Genomic DNA, 19475 nt, shown 5'->3' on the forward strand with positions numbered 1-19475 from the left:
AACCTCTCCCCAAGCACCATGCTAATACGCTAAGCTAGCTAACCTCTCCCCAAGCACCATGCTAATACGCTAAGCTAACTGACCTCTTCTAAAGCCAATGCTAGTTTTGCAATGAAAACTATTGTTTCTATTGGACAAATTCGGGTAGGTTATTTCCTGTTTTGTTTGTTTGTCTGTCTCTTGCTCACTGTCTGCCATTATGTCTGTTTCTGTCAGTCTGTCAGACAGACAAACATAACGACACAGAGAGCTTCCTACCTGAATTTGTCCAATAGAAACACTTGTTTTAATTGCAAAGCGATTTCTGTTACTGAACGTTTTGCAACTCTTTGCTACGTTGTGCACTAATGACTACTTATGACTCCACCAAGGGCCAGGGTCTGATAACAACATAGGCTGGTCTTCTAGGCCAGGGTGTCCCAAACTCGGTCCTGGGGCCCCACCTGGGTGTACATTTAATGTTTTGCCCTAGCACTACACAACTGATTCAAATTATTAAAGCTTGATGAGGAGTTGGTTATTTGAATTAGCTGTGTAGTGCTAGAGTAAAAATCTATGGAAAGGCAATACTGCTGAACTGCACTGTCCAGACAGCCTTGAAGTGACATGATGAGGAAAGGAGAATTGTGTATGTGTGTGCACGTGCAAGGTGTGTGCAGGGTGTGTGTGTACGTGCATTCAGAAAGTATTCAGACCTCTGGACTTTTCCCACATTTTGTTACATTACAGCCTTATTCTGAAATGGATTATATTGTTTTTTTCCTAATCAATCTACACACAATAGCCCAAAATGACAAAGCAAAAAAAAACAGGTTTAGAAATGTGTGTATATTTATAAATAATTTAAAACTGAAAGATTACATTTACATAAGTATTCAGAACCTTGTTCAAACATCTTTGACAGTGATTACAGCCTTGAGTCTGCTTGGGAATTATCCTACAAGCTTGGCAGACCGGTATTTGTGGTGTTTCTTCCATTCTTCTTTGCAGATCCTCTCAAGCTCTATCAGGTGGAATGGGGAGAGTCGCTGCACAGCTATTTTCAGGATTCTCCAGAGATGTTCAATCGTGTTCAAGCCCGGGCTCTGGCTGGGCCACTCAAGGTCATTTAGAGACTTGTCCCGAAGCCACTCCTGCGTTGTCTTGGCTGTGTGCTTAGGGTCGTTGTCCTGTTGGATGGTGAACCTTCGCCCCAGTCTGAAGTCCTGAGCACTCTGGAGCAGGTTTTCACCAAGGATCTCTCTGTACTTTGATCTGTTCATTTTTCCCTTGATCCTGACTAGTCTCCCAGTCCCTGCCGCTGAAAAACATCTCCACAGCATGCTGCTGCCAACACCGTAGGGATGGTGTCAGGACTCTTCCAGATGTGATGCTTGGTATTGAGGCAAAAGAGTTCAATCTTGGTTTCATCTGACCAAAGAATCTTGTTTCTCATAATAATAATAATATAATAATATATGCCATTTGTCTGAGGGACCTTTAGGTGACTTTTGACAAACTCCAAGCGGGCTGTCATGTGCCTTTTATTGAGGAGTGACTTCCATCTGACCACTCTACCATAAAGTCCTGATTGGTGGAGTGCTGCAGAGATGGTTGCCCTTCTGGAAGGTTCTCCCATCTCCACAGAGGAACTCTGGAGCTCTGTCAGAGTGACCATCGGGTTCTTGGTCACCTCCCTGACCGAGGCCCTTCTCCCCCGACTACTCAGTTTGGCCCGGGCGGCCAGCTCTAGAAAGAATCTTGGTGGTTCCAAACTTCTTCCATTTAGGAATGATGGAGGCAGAAATGTTTTGATACCCTTCCCCAGATCTGTGCCTCGACATAATCCTCTCTGAGCTCTATTCCTTCGACCATATGGCTTGGTTTAACTCTGTCATTCACTGTCAACTGTGAGACATTATATAGACAGGTGTGTGCCTTTCCAAATCATGTCCATTCAATTGGATTTTCCACATGTGGACTCCAATCAAGTGGTTGAAACATCTCAAGGATGATCAATGGAAACAGGATGCAACTGAGCTCAATTTCTCCATCGGATGGGGCCAAAGTGTCTCTTGACCCCTCCTGTCTCAGCCTCCAGTATTTATGCTGCAGTAGTTTATGTGTCGGGGGGCTAGGGTCAGTTTGTTATATCTGGAGTACTTCTCCTGTCCTATCCGGTGTCCTGTGTGAATTTAAGTATGCTCTGTCTAATTCTCTCTTTCTCTCTTTCTTTCTCTCTCTCGCGGGACCTGAGCCCTAGGACAATGTCTCAGGACTACCTGACATGATGACTCCTTGCTGTCCCCAGTCCACCTGGCCGTGCTGCTGCTCCAGTTTCAACTGTTCTGCCTGTGATTATTATTATTTGACCATGCTGGTCATTTATGAACATTTGAACATCTTGGCCATGTTCTGTTATAATCTCCACCCCACATAGTCTGGTTCCTCTCTAGGTTTCTTCCTAGGTTTTGGCCTTTCTAGGGAGTTTTTCCTAGCCACCGTGCTTTTACACCTGCATTGCTTGCTGTTTGGGGTTTTAGGCTGGGTTTTCCTTACAGCACTTTGAGATATCAGCTGATGTAATTTGATTTGATTTGAATTTCGAGGATCATAGCAAAGGGTCTGAATACTTCTGTAAATAAGGTATTTCTGTTTTTTATTTTTTAAATTTGCTCAAAAAAAAAAACGTTTTCACTTTATCATTATGGGGTGTTATTTGTAGATTGATGAGGATACATTTTATTTAATCCATTTTAGGCTGTAACGTAACAAAATGTGGAAAAAGTCAATTGCACTGTACACTCTTCCTCACACACTCTCTGTCTCCCTCTCTCTCATAATCACACACCACTCTCTCCCACAAACATACATACACTGCTCCCAACGTTTCAAAAGTTAGGCATCAAACAACATTTAAGGAGCACCAGAAATAAATAGATGTATATAGTTTAGGCTTACTTTAGGCCTATATGAATCCTGCGTTTGATGAACATCTCAATCAAATTTGCCTCGATTTACCGTCAAGTTAGCAGGTTGTTAGCTAGCTATGAAACATGATTGAACACGTTTTTGGGTTATCAAAACAAGAATTAGCCACCCAGGATTAGTTTAAAATGGGCTGCGACATTGTTTGTGAAATTACATAAAATGTGCGGGAATCCCGATAGAATGAAAAAAACAAAGTAGCTCCGGTAATATGGGTCATATGTTTTTAACCATTTAGGCTAGAAACAAGACATTTTCTTTGCTGGAAAGCTGCAAGCATGGCTGTCGAGAAGTGGTGCTCCCTTTTCCCTCTCTCACACTCAGAGGCTGCATGACAGTGAACTGACAAAGTCTACACAGGCTGGTCTGTGCTCTTGGTTATAACAGGCGATGAAATTATACAATGTATCAACTTTGCTCGTGCTGCTCCAATGTATTCAAATGTACAAATCTAACAACAGAAAACTCATCAGGGTCTGCATCCCCACTCACCATCACAGCTAAATTATATTTTAAACTAATGGATGAAAAGATGCGCATGAAGAGTGGACAGAGAGAACCTGGGTGAGTGACGGCTGGAACAGGATGTGGAGAGAACCAGGTGAGTGAGGGCCGGTAGGGGATGCGGAGAGAACCAGGTGAGTGAGGGCTGAAAGAGGATGCGGAGAGAACCAGGTGAGTGAGGGCTGAAAGAGGATGCGGAGAGAACCAGGTGAGTGAGCGCCGTAGGGGATGCGGAGAGAACCAGGTGAGTGAGGGCCGGTAGGGGATGCGGACAGAACCAGGTGAGTGAGGGCCGGTAGGGAATGCGGAGAGAACCAGGTGAGTGAGGGCCGGTAGGGGATGCAGAGAGAACCAGGTGAGTGAGGGCCGGTAGGGGATGCGGAGAGAACCAGGTGAGTGAGGGCTGGTAGTGGATGCGGTGAGAAACAGGTGAGTGAGGGCTGGTAGTAGATGTGGCTGGCTGATTACAGCTGCCACATATAAAATGTGCGAAGTGCATGAAAGTGAAGTTAATATTATTGGATCTGCTTAAATTCAACAGAACTTTTAAACAAAACTGACTTTATAAACATTTTATAACAGGCGCCAGAAGATTCATACGGTGTTCTAAAATGTTGCTATCATGACGTTTGGCACCGTGATATTACCGTGGTCCCGATATACCGTGCAACACTGATTTGATTACCATATATACTACGTACATATTACTGTATATTATACGCCTATACGGTACTCCCTGTCCGAAACTGCTCACCTCAGCTTGATGATGCCCAGCAGGTCTGGACGATGGCGCTGACCTTGCTGGGGTGGACGTTGTCAGAGCATCCCTCACTGTCTGTGTAGTGTGTAGTGGAACACCGCCAAGGGTGTGTGCTGCATGGTCACACTCTTCTTCAGGATGGACTGGAGGGCAGATGGGAGGACAGAGAGGGAAGGGGGGTGATTGAGACATTAGTGAGGCAGATGCAGGCCCAGAGGCAAAGGTATTGGTGACCCAAATGGCACCCTATTCCCTATATGGTCATGTAGGGTATAGGGGGGTTTGGAGACAGGGTCCTCCTGAAAGTGGGGTCTGCATGGGATCCTGACCAGACTCCCCTCTCATACAACCCTGTGTGAGGCGTGTCAGATGGAGCGGAGAACAAGTCTTGTCCAAAATGACAGCCAATTCCCTATATCGTGCACTACTTTTGACAACAGCCCTATGGCCAAATGTAGTGCACTATAAAGGGAATAGGGTGCCATTTGGGACGAGCCTCTATTTCCACTCCATCTGATGTCCAGAATACTGAGTAGGCTATGAACACTGTCTCCCGGGAGCACGTCCTTTCACAACCGGCTCTGTACCATCCTGTACCACAGAAAGCTAAATTCCCCTATGTGCACGGAATGATGACAAATGTCAGTGGATGCTGGATGCTGGTGTTAGGGTTAAGGCTAACTCTGAGCATGTGTACACTGGGTTTATTGGTGTGTTCCCAGCAGGTATTCTAGCATGGTCTTCTGTCTTTGTGGATGCAGTGTTACAGACGTCCATCCTGGACCACGTAGATTCTATTGTAATCATCTCCCAGCCAGAACAGCCCCTCCACTTCATGTAGCTCCCCAAGACCATGTGACAACACAGCTCCAGGAACTTTTCAAAGTGGCCAAGCACCCCGAGAGCAGAGGGAGACAACATAGAGTTAGACAGAGAACACACACACTGCTACTGGTGTGTGAGAGTGGAGAGTGGAGTTCTGCATGTCAAACTCAGTCAGGTCAGTCAGGTCAGCCTCCAGTAGGGATGGAGGGTGCTCCTTGGGCTGAAGGGTGGGAAGCTCCTTAAGGATACGCAGGATCCTAGAACATACACACACATTAGATGGCATAGACTAGTGCGCCCTTCTTAAATGTAATTTCCTCTTTTCTGAGTAGTGGTGTGACAGCCTCCGACCAAGCTGACTCCACACTCCAAGACTGCTTCACATGGACTGGGATATGTTTCGTATTGCATCAGATAACAACATTGACGAATACACTGATTCAGTGTGCGAGTTCATTAGAAAGTGCATTGAAGATATCATTCCCATAGCAACGATTACAACATTCCCTAACCAGAAACCGTGGATTGATGGCAGCATTCGCGTGAAACTGAAAGCGCAAACCACTGCTTTTAATCAGGGCAAGGTGACTGGTAACATGACCAAATACAAACAGTGTAACTATTCCCTCCGCAAGGCTATTAAACAAGCTAAGCGTCAGAACAGAGACAAAGTAGAATCTCAATTCAACGGCTCAGACACAAGAGGCATGTGGCAGGGTCTACAGTCAATCACGGACTACAAGAAGAAAACCAGCCCAGTCACGGACCAGGATGTCTTGCTCCCAGGCAGACTAAATAACTTTTTTGCCCACTTTGAGGACAATACAGTGCCACTGACACGGCCTGCAACGGAAACATGCGGACTCTCCTTCACTGCAGCCGAGGTGAGTAAGACATTTAAACGTGTTAACCCTCGCAAGGCTGCAGGCCCAGACGGCATCCCCAGCCGCGCCCTCAGAGCATGCACAGACCAGCTGGCCGGTGTGTTTACGGACATATTCAATCAATCACTATACCAGTCTGCTGTTCCCACATGCTTCAAGAGGGCCACCATTGTTCCTGTTCCCAAGAAAGCTAAGGTAACAGCTAAACGACTACCGCCCCGTAGCACTCACTTCCGTCATCATGAAGTGCTTTGAGAGACTAGTCAAGGACCATATCACCTCCACCCTACCTGACACCCTAGACCCACTCCAATTTGCTTACCGTCCAAATAGGTCCACAGACGATGCAATCTCAACCACACTGCACACTGCCCTAACCCATCTGGACAAGAGGAATACCTATGTGAGAATGCTGTTCATCGACTACAGCTCGGCATTCAACACCATAGTACCCTCCAAGCTCGTCATCAAGCTCGAGACCCTGGGTCTCGACCCCGCCCTGTGCAACTGGGTACTGGACTTCCTGATGGGCCGCCCCCAGGTGGTGAGGGTAGGCAACAACATCTCCACCCCGCTGATCCTCAACACTGGGGCCCCACAATGGTGCGTTTTGAGCCCTCTCCTGTACTCCCTGTTCACCCACGACTGCGTGGCCACGCACGCCTCCAACTCAATCATCAAGTTTGCGGACGACACAACAGTGGTAGGCTTGATTACCAACAACGACGAGACGGCCTACAGGGAGGAGGTGAGGGCCCTCGGAGTGTGGTGTCAGGAAAATAACCTCACACTCAACGTCAACAAAACTAAGGAGATGATTGTGGACTTCAGGAAACAGCAGAGGGAACACCCCCCTATCCACATCGATGGAACAGTAGTGGAGAGGGTAGCAAGTTTTAAGTTCCTCGGCATACACATCACAGACAAACTGAATTGGTCCACTCACACAGACAGCATCGTGAAGAAGGCGCAGTAGCACCTCTTCAACTTCAGGAGGCTGAAGAAATTTGGCTTGTCACCAAAAGCACTCACAAACTTCTACAGATGCACAATCGAGAGCATCCTGGCGGGCTGTATCACCGGCAACTGCTAAGCCCACAACCGTAAGGCTCTCCAGAGTGTAGTGAGGTCTGCACAACGCATCACCGGGGGCAAACTACCTGCCCTCCAGGACACCTACACCACCCGATATTACAGGAAGGCCATAAAGATCATAAAGGACAACAACCACCCGAGCCACTGCCTGTTCACCCCGCTATCATCCAGAAGGCGAGGTCAGTACAGGTGCATCAAAGCTGGGACCGAGAGACTGAAAAACAGCTTCTATCTCAAGGCCATCAGACTGTTAAACAGCCACCACTAACATTGAGTGGCTGCTGCCAACACACTGACACTGACACTGACTCAACTCCAGCCACTTAAATAATGGGAATTGATGGGAAATGATGTAAAATATATCACTAGCCAATTTAAACAATGCTACCTCATATAATGTTACATACCCTACATTATTCATCTCATATGCATACGTATATACTGTACTCTATATCATCTACTGCATCCTTATGTAATACATGTATCACTAGCCACTTTAACTATGCCACTTTGTTTACATACTCATCTCATATGTATATAATGTACTCGATACCATCTACTGTATCTTGCCTATGCTGCTCTGTACCATCACTCATTCATATATCTTTATGTACATATTCTTTATCCCCTTACACTGTGTATAAGACAGTAGTTTTGGAATTGTTAGTTAGATTACCTGTTGGTTATTACTGCATTGTCGGAACTAGAAGCACAAGCATTTCGCTACACTCGCATTAACATCTGCTAACCATGTGTATGTGACAAATAAAACTTGATTTGATTTGATTTGATTTTAAAGATGGTAGCCTACCTGTGAGCTATACTCAGGACTTTGGGTCTCTTCCGAGGGCACTGCTTGGACACTCAAGGTAGAGGACAGAGGGGAGGACAGGGTCTGGACCTGTAAGTAACCGATAGAGACAGAGAGGGAATCCATGGAAGGAAGGGGATGAAGGGATGAGTTACGAAAGGCACAAAATGCTACTTTGCTCTGCGTTCTAGATGGAAAACACGTAACTAACATTTCTTATCATCAGAAGACAAATCACAGGAGATTCACACTCAATTCCAAGAATTGATATGTAATATTCTGAAATTATAAAGACGTCAGAAATTCATTTCAATTCAAGAGAATGGGAATAAGGATTGGCATGCTAAACTCCAGGGCCTCTATTCATAAAGTGTTTCAGAAAATAAATAATTGCTGATTTAGGATCAGGTCCCCCCTGATCTTATTCATTTGAATTGAAATGTTTAACTAATCCTAGATCAGCCCTCCAACTCTGAGGCACTTTATGAGTACGGGCCCTGATAAATAATGCATGGAATGGAGATGAGTGACTTGGTGAAGAGTCTCTTCCATTTCCCAAGTAAAAGGTAGTATTGTAGTGAATTCAGGAGGAAACCCCGACTGGGACTCAATCCCAGGTCCAGTGACTGTCAACCTAACACCTTATGCCAGGAGATCTGACCCTCTTGACGAGCTCGTTGGGTCTTGGGTTAAGGTCGCTACAGTATGCATACCTTTCTGTCAGTAGGTTGGTAAGTAGGAGAGTGAACAGATTTGTATCCCAAATGGCACCCTATTCATTGGTGCACTACTTTTAACCAGAGCCTTATGGGACCAGGTCAAAAGTAGTGGCACTATAAAGGGACTAGGGTGCCATATTGAACACATTTTAAGAATGACTAACCTTCCTCGTTATCTTCCTGCCGTAGAAGAGCACCTTGTCTCTCTTCCTGAAGAGACATTGGGGAACAGCCTGCTGTCCACCTCCCAACACAGACATAACATGCTATCAACATAGATAACACCGTTTTTGTGAGCAATAGTGGCTAGTAAACAGAGTGCAAAATACAACTAGGCCTATACAGATGTAATGAATGTCCTGTGAACAAGGATTCTCTGATCAGGACCAACAGTTATTATTCGCCAATGCTGGTGTGGTCTCATTGTCTCATTGTCGCTCATTGTCCCAATATGTTTTCAGTGTGGCACTACTCCACCCCGGGGGCGGCTGTATTCTCTGTCTCCAAATACCTGGTGACACCATTCGGACTGACCAATGCCCCTGCTGTGTTCCAGGCCCTGGTTAACGGCATTCTCCGACATGTTGAATCGGTTCGTGTTTGTCTACCTCGACGACATCCTCTTCTTTTCCCACTCCTGGCAAGTTGAGAGCATTCTGGATTGACCTCAACCCACTTCCAGAGTGCAGCAGCAACACTTCCTGGGGTTTGCCCATTTCTATCGCCCTTTTATCCTGGGTTACAGCACACTGGCTTCCCCCCTTTCAGCACTCACCTCTCCTAAGGTCCTGTTCGCTTAGACTCCAGCTGCTGACCGGGCGTTCCTGGACCTAAAGCATCGATTCACTACAGCTCCCATATGAATCCATCCTGCTCTGTCCCATCAGTTCGTGGTGGAGTTCGACACCTGGAACATCGGAGTGGGGGCTGTCCTGTCCCAGAGTCCTTCCCAGGACCAAAAGCTGTATCCCTGCGTCTGCTTTCCCCAGTGGCTTAAAACTACTGAGAGGTATGATGATGTGGGAAATCGAGAACTTCTCGCGGTGAAGATGGCGTTGGAGGTGTAGAGGCACTGGTTAGAGGGGGCGGAACATCCAATCATTGTGTAGACTGATCACAAGAACCTGGAATATCAAGCATCTCAACTCCCGGCAAGCTCAATCGGCCCTGTTATTCACTTGTATCAACTTTACTATCTACCGCGTGGGGTCCTAGAATGTTAAACCAGATGCGTTTTCGCTAACTGGATGTTTGTCCCAGATGCTGCCCTTTCCCCGGTCCTGAAATGGGCTCATTCCTCCAGACCTGCTACCCTGGCTCCAGTTGGACCCTGGCCTTTGGTGGTGGATAGGATTTCCAAAGCCGCCCATTTCATTCCCCTTCCCGAGTTACCCTCAGCCAAGGAGACGGCCCAGCTCAAACATTTAACTTTTCAAATTCGGTTAAATTGAACCAAAGCCAAGAGTGTTGAGTCTTACTACTGATGACCTTCCCTTTAAATGCACCTCTTAAAACTGCTACACCTGCTGGGTGGTTGTTGTCATATGATAACCAGATATCGTTACCCCATTGATTTTTCCAAAAAGATAGATCGGAAGAACAAGCATGAGTCTCTTGTAGAAAGTAAAAGGCTGCATTAAACCGTTTGCAATACAGGACAATAGCCTGAGGTTTGAGTAAATTACGAATACCCCTGACATTAATTGAACAAAGAGATGAAGACAAACTTCAACCAACAACCTTGTTATGCTAATATAAGCTTTTCCTAGGGATATGCAACTCAGAAGGATTTCCATCTCATTATTAAACCCTCCATCAAAAAACAAACACAGGTCATAAAGTAACCAAATGATTCTTATTCCCACAAGGGGGAGACATTGTGTAGACATTACAATAAGCAGTTATTCACCCATAGTTCGTGTTCAGTTTACCAGTTTTCAGGTCTGCCTTTTCTCATTCAAGTGTTTGTGTAAATTCTTTACAATAAAAGGCTGCTTCTCACCTGACAATTAGGCAGTGTCTCGGCCTGCCAGTTCTGGCTGAGTCAGACTCTGGCTGTCTCTCAAATGTTTGGATTTTGCCACATTTCTTTCTCATAAATGATCACTCTTGCACTGACAAAAAAAATGCAGTTTTCCCTTCCTTTGGAGCTGCAGCCACCATCGGTCACAGTTTCTCCTGTGTCACTTTGTCCGCAGAGATGAGATCCTCCGTGAATCTCAATTTGTGCTTGATGAAGAACTCACGTGTAGATCTGTTGGTGAACCAGATGATGGTTGTCCTTGTTCTCTTGTCTTGATCCTTGAGTCTTCCGAAACGATGAACGATGTCCACATTTTCCTGAAGTTTGGCTTTTGATTCGGGAATGACAGCTCCACAGATGTCAACAAAGTACTGAGTAAAGGGTATGAATACTTATGTAAATGAGATATTTCGGTTTCTTATTTTAATAAATGTGCAAAAATCTATAAAAACCTGTTTTTGCTTTAACATTATGAATAATTGTGTGTAAATTGATGGGGGGGGGTATATTTAATCAAGGCAAAATGTGAAAAAAGTCAAGGGGTCTGACTACTTTCTGGATGCACTGTGTATTATCACCTTCCTCCCTCTCCCTCTGAAAGGTCCTCTCAGTTTTTGTTGGTATCTTTCTTTGACCTTAGTATTTCCCCAATTGAAGATTCACCTCCTGATACTTTTGTCTGTCTTGTTCTTTTCTTCAATGATGTTTCCAACGACATCTTCCTCATCAGTCACTTCTGTCCTCATCTCCTCTTTTGTCTCTCTCCACTTCTTTACCCTCTTCTCTTTCAATCTCTCCCAGTCTTTCTTCCTTCTCTCTATCTATTTGTTTCTGGCCCTCAGTTTCTTTCCACATTCTTTATTTTCTTGCTCAAATGCTGTTTTTCTACCTTTGCTTGTTTTGCCTTACTGTACTGCTCTTCCATTTCTTTGCACCAGAAGTGCTCTCTATCTTTCTATCTCTGACTCATTTTGTTTCTTTCTCTCTCATTTCTCTTCATCAATTTCCTGTTTTGCTATGTTCCTACTCTCATTCTTTTTGTATTGTAGGTCTACTGTCTTTTGTCCTCTTCATTGCTTTTTCTATCTCCTCTGTCTTTTGTCCTCTTCATTGCTTTTTCTATCTCCTCTGTCTTTTCATTCGATCAATCCTCTCTTCGTCTTTCCTTCTTTTGCTCCTGTCTGAGTTTTTTTTCTCCTCTCCATCGCTCTCTATCTCCGACTGGTTTGGTATTGACAATCTCTGTTTTTCCTCCTTTCTCCTCTCCATCGCTCTCTATCTCCGACTGGTTTGGTATTGACAATCTCTATTTTTCCTCCTTTCTCCTCTCCATCGCTCTCTATCTCCGACTGGTTTGGTATTGACAATCTCTATTTTTCCTCCTTTCTCCTCTCCATCGCTCTCTATCTCCGACTGGTTTGGTATTGACAATCTCTATTTTTCCTCCTTTCTCCTCTCCATCGCTCTCTATCTCCGACTGGTTTGGTATTGACAATCTCTGTTTTTCCTCCTTTCTCCTCTCCATCGCTCTCTATCTCCGACTGGTTTGGTATTGACAATCTCTGTTTTTCCTCCTTTCTCCTCTCCATCGCTCTCTATCTCCGACTGGTTTGGTATTGACAATCTCTATTTTTCCTCCTTTCTCCTCTCCATCGCTCTCTATCTCCGACTGGTTTGGTATTGACAATCTCTATTTTTCCTCCTTTCTCCTCTCCATCGCTCTCTATCTCCGACTGGTTTGGTATTGACAATCTCTATTTTTCCTCCTTTCTCCTCTCCATCGCTCTCTATCTCCGACTGGTTTGGTATTGACAATCTCTATTTTTCCTCCTTTCTCCTCTCCATCGCTCTCTATCTCCGACTGGTTTGGTATTGACAATCTCTATTTTTCCTCCTTTCTCCTCTCCATCGCTCTCTATCTCCGACTGGTTTGGTATTGACAATCTCTATTTTTCCTCCTTTCTCCTCTCCATCGCTCTCTATCTCCGACTGGTTTGGTATTGACAATCTCTATTTTTCCTCCTTTCTCCTCTCCATCGCTCTCTATCTCCGACTGGTTTGGTATTGACAATCTCTGTTTTTCCTCCTTTCTCCTCTCCATCGCTCTCTATCTCCGACTGGTTTGGTATTGATTAATGTGCTTGTTAATGTGCTCTCTTTTTGTATTCCATTTGTATATGTTGAGTAAAGTATGTTTATTTACTCATATCTGCTGTCCTGCGCCTGACTCCTCTACACCAGCTACACACAGACCACATTACAATATAAGAGAAGTTCAGTGTTTCTTCCACTGAACTGACTATCTGAATCATAGATAATATATCTATGGACTGTATTCTGTTCAAACCAAAACCAGGGTTGGGTAGGTAAGTTACTTTCTAAATGTAATCTGTTACAGTTACAAGTTACCTGTCCAAAATTGTAATCAGCAACATAACTTTTGGATTACCCAAACACAATAACTTCTCTGATTTTATTCCATTAATTTTGGATTACTTTCCCCTCAAGAGGCATTAGAAGAAGACAAAAAGGATCCATCAAATGCATTTGGTGTGTCATCATAGTGGTCTCTGACTTGCTCCTGTCTGAGTTTTTTTTCTCCTCTCCATCGCTCTCTATCTCCGACTGATTTGATAGACTGTAAACTCTCCTTCCAGGCTCATATCAAACATCTCCAATCAAAAATCAAATCAAGAGTCGGCTTTCTATTCCGCAACAAAGCCTCCTTCACTCACGCCGCCAAACTTACCCTAGTAAAACTGACTATCCTACCGATCCTCGACTTCGGCGATGTCATCTACAAAATTTCTTCCAACACTCTTACTCAGCAAACTGGATGCAGTTTATCACAGTGCCATCCGTTTTGTCACTAAAGCATCTTATACCACCCACCACTGCTACTTGTATGCTCTAGTCGGCTGGCCCTCGCTACATATTCGTCGCCAGACCCACTGGCTCCAGGTCATCTACAAGTCCATGCTAGGTAAAGCTCCGCCTTATCTCAGTTCACTGGTCACGATGGCAACACCCATTCGTAGCACGCGCTCCAGCAGGTGTATCTCACTGATCATCCCTAAAGCCAACACCTCATTTGGCCGCCTTTCGTTCCATTTCTCTGCTGCCTGTGACTGGAACGAATTGCAAAAATCGCTGAAGTTGGAGACTTTTATCTCCCTCACCAACTTCAAACATCTGCTATCTGAGCAGCTAACCGATCGCTGCAGCGGTACATAGTCTATCAGTAAATAGCCCACCCATTTTTACCTACCTCATCCCCATACTGTTTTTATTTACTTATCTGCTCACCAATATCTCTACCTGTACATGACCATCTTATCATTTATCACTCCAGTGTTAATCTGCAAAATTGTAATTATTCGCCTACCTCATGCCTTTTGCACACAATGTATACAGACTCCCCTTTTTTTCTACTGTCTTATTGACTTGTTAATTGTTTACTCCATGTGTAACTCTGTTGTCTGTTCACACTGCTATGCTTTATCTTGGCCAGGTCGCAGTTGCAAATGAGAACTTGTTCTCAACTAGCCTACTTGGTTAAATAAAGGTGAAATAAAAAAATATTCCACCCATAGAATTGATCATTCTCATTTTATGATTCCACCCACAGCAATGAAAACAGGTTGCAAGGCAAACACTTTTAGATAAACCAATTCAAATGAGGTTTAGGCCTACTCAGACTAACATTTATCTGGGCCTAGCTATGATAGTCATTTCAATATGGCACATTTCATTACATTACCACAATTATCTTTCTTTACTTGGCATTTGACATCATGCTTTCTCTTTGTCTCTCAGGGATAGAACATCCAGATCCTTACATTGCCAGACAAAGTGAGTGTGCACATTGGTAGGTTTTTAAAGTGAGCATAAAATACATTGAACGATTATTAAAATTAATGTTTTAACAGTTGAGTATAATTAAAGGAAAGCAAATGTCTACAGAAACTAAACAGGCAGCACATAATTGTATTGCACACACATTGTAATCGTACATATACGAGCAGACCTTCACCCTGTACACACAGCGTTATACACAAATATGTTGCTGACAGAAGACAGATATGCCTCATTCTGAGGCACAGGCAGCAGGCTTATTTTTCTGCTCCTCTACACATATATCATAAATCATGGCTTCATGGCTTCATAGCCCTCTTTCCCCTTTTACATTTCTTCTCTTGTCTAAACATACCTTCTTCAACTCCTCTTTTACCCTGTCTGCCCCCCCTCCCTCTATCTCTCATTGCCCTCCTCTCTCCCCCTCCTCCCTCTATCTCTCATTGCCCTCCTCTCTCCCCCTCCTCCTTCTATCTCTCATTGCCCTCCTCTCTGCCCCCCCCTCCCTCTCTCTCTCATTGCCCTCCTCTCTCTCCCCTCTCTCTCTCATTGCCCTCCTCTCTCCTCCTCCTCCCTCTCTCTCATTGCCCTCCTCTCTCTTGCTCATTGCCCCCCTCTCTCCCCCTCCTCCCTCTCTCTCATTGCCCTCCTCTCTCCCCCTCCTTCTCTCCTGATCTACTTGTTGAGGTATTTGGCTACCGAGTGGTAGGCCAGCAGGATCCCAGAATCCTTGGGGCAGGTATAGCGGAACTCGTCCTGCTGGTAGGCCTTGGTCAGGCACTTCTTGATTGAGATGGTTCCAACAAAGAGGAGCAGACTAGAGGAAAGTACAATAGATGACACTGGCAAAGGTGATGTAATCTAGGACTTCCTGGAATGCTTGATCTGATAACCTTGACTATATTGAGCTTGGGCATCAGGTTGCAGTCAGCCAGACTGAGGAAGTTCCCGTCCAGATAGTGCCGTGATGACTGGGGGACGTCTGGGTTTTGGTCCAGCTCGTGTAGGAGTGGCGTCAGCAGGTACTGATCCAACTTCATCAGGCTCTTCAGAAACTTCTTCTCAAGCACTGAAAAGCAGCAAAGCCTCATGAAAAAAACAGAACTACTGTTTCAATGACTCATCCATCAACTTCTAAACAAGGAGGGGCTTCTTACTATCGTTGAGTCCAGGGTTAGGGTTCTTGATGTATGCAGAGAACATGGAAGATGTCATCTCCAGCACCGTTGGACTCCTTGTAGCGACAGCACAGTGTAACAGTTCTCTTCTATCTCCTCCTCTGATGAAGCGGTGGAACAAGGATCGGACCAAAATGCAGCGTGATGATGATTCATGATATTTTAATGAAGGAAAAAACTATACATGAAGAAACTACAAAATAATGAAATATGAAAACCGAAACAGCCCTATCTGGTGCAAACACAAAGACAGTGTAACAGTTTTCTAATGGTGAAGGAGAGTCGGACCAAACTACAGCGTGTATATTGCGATCCATGTTTAATGAAACAAACGTAACACGAATCAATACAAAACACTACAAAACAAATAAACGAAACGAAAACCGAAACAGCCTAAACTGGTGTCAACTAACACAGCACAAGGACATCAAGACACTAAGGACAATCACCCACAAAACAACCAAAGAATATGGCTGCCTAAATATGGTTCCCAATCAGAGACAACGATAAACACCTGACTCTGATTGAGAACCACTCCAGACAGCCATAGACTCTCCTAGAACACCCCACTAAGTTACAATCCCACTACATACACACCACGTACAAAAAAACCATGTCACACCCTGGCCTGACCAAATAAATGAAGATAAACACAAAATACTTCGACCAGGGCGTGACAGAACCCCCCCCCTAAGGTGCGGACTCCCGAACGCACCTCAAAACAATAGGGAGGGTCCGGGTGGGCGTCTGTCCATGGTGGCGGCTCCGGCGCGGGACGTGGACTCCACTCAACCACTGTCTTAGTCCCACCTCGCATCCTTGGATAGTCCACCCTCGCTGCCGACCATGGCCTAGTAGTCCTCACCCAGAACCCCACTAGACTGAGGAGCAGATCGGGACTGAGGGGCAGCTCGGGACTGAGGGGAAGCTCGAGACTGAGGGGAAGCTCGAGACTGAGGGGAAGCTCGGGACTGAGGGGAAGCTCGGGACTGAGGGGAAGCTCGGGAGTGAAAGGAAGCTCGGGAGTGAAAGGAAGCTCGGGAGTGAAAGGAAGCTCAGGAGTGAAAGGAAGCTCAGGAGTGAGAGGAAGCTCAGGCAGGTTGATGAATCTACCAGATCCTGGCTGACTGGCAGATCCTGGCTGACTGGCGGATCCTGGCCGACTGGTGAATCCTGGCCGACTGGCGAATCGTGGCCGACTGGCAGATCCTGGCCGACTGGAAGTTCTGGCGGATCCTGGCAGACTGGCGGATCCTGGCCGACTGGCGGATCCTGGCCGACTGGCAGATCCTGGTCGACTGGCAGATCCTGGCTGACTGGCAGATCCTGGCCGACTGGCACCTCTGGCGGATCCTGGCTGATAGGCACTTCTGGCGGATCCTGGCTGACTGGCACTTCTGGCAGATCCTGGCAGACTGGCGGATCCTTGCAGACTGGCAGCTCTTTGTAGACTGACAGCTCTTTGCATACTGGCAGCTCTGGCTGCTTCATGCAGACTGACATCTCTGGCTGCTTCATGCAGACTGACAGCTCTGACTGTTCCATGCAGACTGACAGCTCTGACTGCTCCATGCAGGCTGGCAGCTCTGGCTGCTCCATGCAGGCTGGCAGCACCTTGCAGACTGGCAGCTCCTTGCAGACTGACATCTCTGGCTGCTCCATGCAGGCTGACTGCTCCTTGCAGACTGACAGCTCCTTGCAGACTGGCAGCTCCTTGCAGACTGGCAGCTCCTTGCAGACTGACAGCTCCTTGCAGACTGACAGCTCTGGCTGCTTCATGCAGACTGACATCTCTGGCTGCTTCATGCAGACCGACAGCTCTGGCTGCTCCATGCAGACTGACAGCTCTGACTGCTCCATGCAGGCTGGCAGCTCTGGCTGCTCCATGCAGGCTGGCAGCACCTTGCAGACTGGCAGCTCCTTGCAGACTGACAGCTCTGGCTGCTCCATGCAGGCTGACAGCTCCTTGCAGACTGACAGCTCCTTGCAGACTGGCAGCTCCTTGCAGACTGACAGCTCCTTGCAGACTGACAGCTCTGGCTGCTTCATGCAGACTGACAGCTCTGACTGCTCTATGCAGGCTGACATCTCTGGCTGCGCTGAACAGACAGGAGACTCCATCAGCGCTGTAGAGGAAGAAGGCTCTAGATGCGCTGAACAGACAGGAGACTCCAGCAGCGCTGTAGAGGAGGAAGGCTCTGATAGCGCTGAACAGGCGGGAGGCTCCGGCAGCGCAGGAGAGGCGCACTGTAGGACTGATGCGTGGTGCTGGCACTGGTGGTACTGGGCCGAGGACACGCACAGGAAGCCTGGTGCGGGGAGCTGCTACCGGAGGGCTGGTGTGTAGAGGTGGCACAGGATGGGCTAGACCGTGAAGGCGTACTGGAGATCTTGAGAGCAGTGTTGGCACAGGACATGCAAGGCTAGGGATGTGCACAGGAGGCCTGGTGCGTGAGGCTGGCACCAACTTCACCAGCCGACTAACACGCACCTCAGGACGAGTATGGAGCGCTGACCCAGGTGCCATCAAATCCTTGACACGTTCCATCGGGCGAATTCCATGCAAAAAGCACCAACACAGCAACTCCCTCATTTCTCTCTCCTCCAATTTCCCCATTAACTCCTTCACAGTCTCTGCTTCGCTCAACTCCAACACCGGCTCTGGTTCTGGTCTCCTCCTTGGCTCCTCATGATAAACAGGGAGAGTTGGCTCAGGTCTGACTCCTGACTCTGCCACTCTCTCCCTGAGCCCCCCCCCAATACATTTTTGGGGCTGACTCTCAGGCTTCCTTGCCAACCGTGTTCCCTCATATCGCCGGCTCCTCTCTCCGGCTGACTCTGCTCTCCTCGCTGCCTCCACCTGTTCCACCTTTGGGCGGCTACACTCCCCTGGTTCAGCCCAGGGTCCTCTCCCGTCGAGGATTTCCTCCCATGTCAAGAAATCCTTAATACGCATCTCCTCTTTGGGCTGCTCCTGCCTGTTGACACACTGCTTGGTCCGTTTACGGTGGGTGATTCTGTAACGGTTTTCTAATGGTGAAGGAGAGTCGGACCAAACTGTAGCGTGTATATTGCGATCCATGTTTAATAAAACAAACGTAACACGAATCAATACAAAACACTACAAAACAAATAAACGAAATGAAAACCGAAACAGCCTAAACTGGTTAAAGCAACTAGCCATGTGATTTACAAATACACCTGGACTCACATATAATAAAATGTTTGCTTTTCTATTAGGTTTATTTACAGATGTAACGATCACGCTGTTGCAGGTGAACTTTCCTGCAATGCAGGACATTGAAAATATGTAGTGTATTTGAGGTTTAAAAAGGCGTCTGACGTTTGCGATTTCCACTTTGATATTTTTGACTTTATTTCCCATACAGCCTCTTTTATCAACCCCTACAAAAATGTCCATTAATTATAATCCACATCATAATTCCCATTTCCTGTTGCTTCAGGATCATTTTCCTGCTGTAGCAAACTGGCTCAATTTAAGATCCTAAATTTGTATGAACAAATATTTATTCCTTCCTTGCTGTAAGCTGTCTCTGTAACTAAAATGTACAACCTGTTCTAAAACAGGACTAAAGTTTCAAATACAGTAGGCCTAACACAGGCTCCATTGGAGGCAGGTTAGGATTCTGACTCTTACCTTGATGAACAGTTCCTGTTTGAGTATTCGTGCTTTGAATTTGGCTCTGTTAGATACTCTTGAACTGTATTCTTATTCTCTCTATAGTTCATGGGCCCTTGATCTGGAATCACGTTTTAAACTCATGTCACAGCTTTAACAAGTGACCTGATCTCTCAAGCTTTCTAAACTATTCATTCTCTACATGTATGCTTTC

At 46.1% G+C, this 19475-nt stretch overlaps 1 pseudogene; it reads right to left on the reverse strand.

Annotated features, from left to right (window-relative positions):
• Positions 1-15118: 15118 nt before the first annotated feature.
• Positions 15119-15689, reverse strand: LOC124048004 (annotated as a pseudogene).
• Positions 15690-19475: the final 3786 nt, after the last annotated feature.

Source organism: Oncorhynchus gorbuscha, linkage group LG11 (genome assembly GCF_021184085.1).
Source record: "Oncorhynchus gorbuscha isolate QuinsamMale2020 ecotype Even-year linkage group LG11, OgorEven_v1.0, whole genome shotgun sequence".
Classification (NCBI taxonomy): domain Eukaryota; kingdom Metazoa; phylum Chordata; class Actinopteri; order Salmoniformes; family Salmonidae; genus Oncorhynchus; species Oncorhynchus gorbuscha.